The sequence below is a fragment of the Chamaea fasciata genome, unplaced genomic scaffold (assembly GCF_029207755.1).
Source record: "Chamaea fasciata isolate MVZ Bird 193981 ecotype frontalis unplaced genomic scaffold, bChaFas1.0.hap1 SCAF_6, whole genome shotgun sequence".
Lineage (NCBI taxonomy): Eukaryota > Metazoa > Chordata > Aves > Passeriformes > Sylviidae > Chamaea > Chamaea fasciata.
The window spans coordinates 53,234,110-53,238,161 of NW_027094091.1; positions in this window are offsets into that span (position 1 = coordinate 53,234,110).

Below are 4,052 nucleotides of genomic sequence, written 5' to 3' on the forward strand. Positions count from 1 at the left end.
GAAGCAGACATGGACTCAGGGCTTCATAAATCAAATTTCCCTGCAGCAATAGAAGCTTACAGGGAAAAAGCAAACAGTGCTCTTGCAAACCCATTCATGCATTTCCAGACTGGGCTGCTTTTTTTTTTTTTTATTATTTTTCCTTTTTGGCCATTTCTGAATAGTTCACAGCTATTAGTAAATAAATGCTGCAACAGATTTTTACTACATGCTAATAGACCACTTATACTATTACTGAAATATTTACTGAAACGAAATAGTATTATGTGTGCAAAACCCAAATCTCGTCTGCAGAAAAACTGAAACAGAAGCAGTTTAAATATTGGATCATAATTATCCTTAATTGCAAAAGCTTTGAACTAAAAAAGAATTGAACTCCCCTACTTGCTGGGCTTGATTTAGCACTTCATTAGTCAGATTTTGCACCAGTTACAGAGCTGCTTTGGAATTCAGTTGGAGTAGCACAGCAGTGAATAATAGGCATGCTTTACAGATGTACTGCTTGTGGAATTGGAGATTTTAGGGCTTCTAAGGTTAATGTCTAGAGGGCTGCCAACCAGGCATCACCTGAAGTTCCTCTCAAGGGAAGAATCAGAAAGCTTTTGCTTTTGTGGGTAAAATTTGAATGGTATGTTCAGCTTATCAAGCTGTCCTGCAGGGGTGCCTGACCCACTTGAAGTTCGCAGCCGGAAAATCTTTGGTGAATTCTGTACAGGTGCTTGCCTTCCAGTGGCAGTCCACTGGAAATGAAAAGTAGGCAGGGCCCTGAATCCATCTGCCTGATTTCTGCAGGAAACTTTCTCACTTTTCCTGTTCAGCTGCTCTGTGTCATATTATGGTATTACTTATGCAGCAACAGAGAATGAGGTTTCATTGGTAAAGCCTTGTGCAAATATGGAATGAGGAATGTTGTACAGCAAATGAGTTTACAGTACCTATCCCAAGTTATCCACTTGTATGGAATCAGTCAGCCCCTCCAGGACAAACTGTTTTTCTATGTACACAGTTTTTCGTAAGTTCCCTGCTTCCTTAGTGACCACTATGTGGTGAGATCCATTAAAGTATTTCTAAAATCTTTCAGACCTTGAAAAAGCCACTCTTCTTTTGAATCAAACCTTGAGATATAATGGCTAATTGTAAGAAGGGCAGGGTTCTGTTTATAGAAACTGAAAGGCCCACTTCTTGTTTCTGAAGCAGAACTAAGAAGCAATTGTTTTTCATATCAGCATGCAAAGAGAAGTGATAGAGGAGTGCTGGGACCTTATCCACAGCTTAAGTACAGTTCCACAACAATTTAGCCCAAGACTGTGAGGTTTCACTCCTCTTCCCACCCTTCACTTGAGGTGACCGGAGGTCCCTGTACACTTGTGGTAAGATGGTTTGGAGAGCTGGTATAGATAAAATTAGTAATTTGGAGAGTGATACTTTTTGCTTTCATTACCCCTCTGTTCTGCCTCACCATAGAGGCAAGGAAGTGTTTGTGCTGGTCTGAGGTAGCAGGCAGGGCACTGGAAACTGCCCTGAAACTGCATTCCCCCACATCCTTCTGGCAGTCATCACGGAAATACTGTGTCTGTGGCCCCTCTGCTGCAGGATGAAGCCAAATGTCATGGAGCAAGTGCCATAAAATTTTGTTAATTTTTGTGTCCTCCACAACGAGGAGGCATGATTTGGCATGGACTTGGAGCATCCTACCTGCCAGCCAGCCAAGCACAGGAATTTCTCAGCAGAGTGCTAGCTGGCCCTGGTTAAGTGATGAAATACATGAAGGCACAATGCTCTTGTCTAGCAGCTTATATCATCCCCCTGGACCCTCCGGGAGCTTGAACTTTGATCAGCATTAGTTCTCCAGAAAAAAAAAACTTTGTCCAGCTGCATGCCCTGTATTAAAAGAGCACTCTGGGCTGCATGAGGATCAGAAAATCCATAGAAGGGAAGAAAACCATCTCAGGTGGCTGCCTTTTTGCATCTCTTGAATCCTCCTCTGCACCTTTATTTTATGTGTCCAAAATGACTGTCCTTGCTCCTGTATCATTCAGGCAGGGAAAAGTCCTGGAGGAGAAAGGTCTGAGTTCAGTGGCTATAGATAGCAAGCACATTGTTATCCTCAGTGGAAAGACAATTAAAATGAGTCAGTAAATAGCACATGCAGCACAAGAGAAAAATCCACACACTGCTGACTTATACAGAAAAGCAACATGTTGGTTACTGTACAAACACACCACATCTCTTCTGTGTGAGACTCTTGAAATTAACTCATCTGTGTCCATTGCCTACACAATTTTCTAAAACTCCTGAGGAGCCAGTAAGCTAAAGCTGGCATATCAGTGCTTAGCACATGGGAGACGCTATGCTGTATCTTCCAGAAGTTTAAACATTTGAAAAACACAGGGGCGTTAATGTTGTTGTGAGACATTTCTGGTGGCTGAGGTCTTTTCAGAGGTTGGGGTGCTGACTTTTTTATTAATGACTCAGTTCTGCTCTTTCTGGAATAATACAAAACTCCCAGTGAGTTTCAAAAAAGGAGCTGACTTTGTCTTATCTCTCCCTAGCATGGGGTGCATCTTCTTTTCCCTTGGATACTCTCCCTTTACACAATGCTACCCTGTGCCAAGCAGTTCAAAAAAAACCTTCAAAAAATTTGAACTTCAACTTTGGCCAGTGTTGAGAACCTTTTCATCTAAGACAAGTCCTGATAAACACTGTGGTGCCACTTAATGGAGGCCACACAGTAGCATGGAGCATACAGGCAGGCACAGTGTGTGCAAATTCTCCTGTGCCCTGCTGCCAGAAGGGCTCACATCTGTGACAAGGAGGGGACTGTCCCTGGAGGTGGCATGGTTAATCTCTCCAGTTCTGAAATACAGCTGAACACAGGAGGGAATATTGCTTTCATTTCTCTAGCCTCTTCTCATCAATCTTGGTAAATAAATAGGTTTTTCTCTTCAGTTCACCTTTCACTTAAGAAAATGAGACTAAAAAGAATCTCTTTCTGACTGTGCCGACTCTCTTCTTAGCAATGCCACTGAGATCAGAGGAATGTTGCCAGCCATTAAGCTAGAGTGAGAGCACAATGGGATCCAGCTTTGATTACAGTTTTTAATAACAAGTCTAAACTCTTTGATGGATTCTTTAATGCTTTTGGGATATTATTTTTTCTCCTATTCCCCACCTCTATTTCAAGAGAGTGATTCAGTGCATTGGTGATATCCAATTTATTCTTCTAGATGTGAGTAATATCCTCTGTTAGCAGTATAAATTGTACCCGTTGCCCTTGGCAGAATTCTCAACAATTCTCCTGCTGCCTATTAAAGTGGTTTCTTAAATAGACACACTTCATTAATATACACTTTTTAGAAGACCAATTGAATTTTTCCAATATATCCCTCAGCAGCCATTGAATTATTTAGCTGCTGGTGGATGTGTGCAAGCTCATGGGCAGAGATGCTGAAGAGTCATCAGTGGCTAAGGGAAAGTACAGGACGTGCTGTGCTTTTGTGTTGGTTGAGATGCTTCTGAAGTCCTCACTCCTGAGAAAACAGACAACATAGGAAGTTCCTGTCAGCGTCACCTTGTTGTGACTGTGATGCTTGTTTGTGGGTCAGAAGACTTGCCAAAATCATCTGATGAGAATACACTGGGACAGCAAAAGGCAAACCTAAGCCGAGAAAGGAAGGAACAGCCGTGGGCTCTATGCTCAAAACCTAGCATGGCATCACAGGGAGAAGGAGATCTTCTGCAAAAGGTGTAGATTGCACTGTGACCTTTGATAGAAACCTTGGCAACCCAAGACATCCTTGGACATATTCTGCAGTGATGATAAATTCAGTGTTCACTTCACACACAGGTAAACGGCATAACTAAAAGTAAATGCAGAGAATTGGTACAGGAGGAGAAAAGGGAACCAGTAAAGGGAACCGGTGAGAAAAACTCCAGTACTCCACACAGGCACAAATTTCAAAGGTAAGCAAGATAATCACTATTCCTACATTAAAACTAACATAGACAAATGCATGTCTGAGTCTGACAGGAATGAATTAAGAAGTTCATGG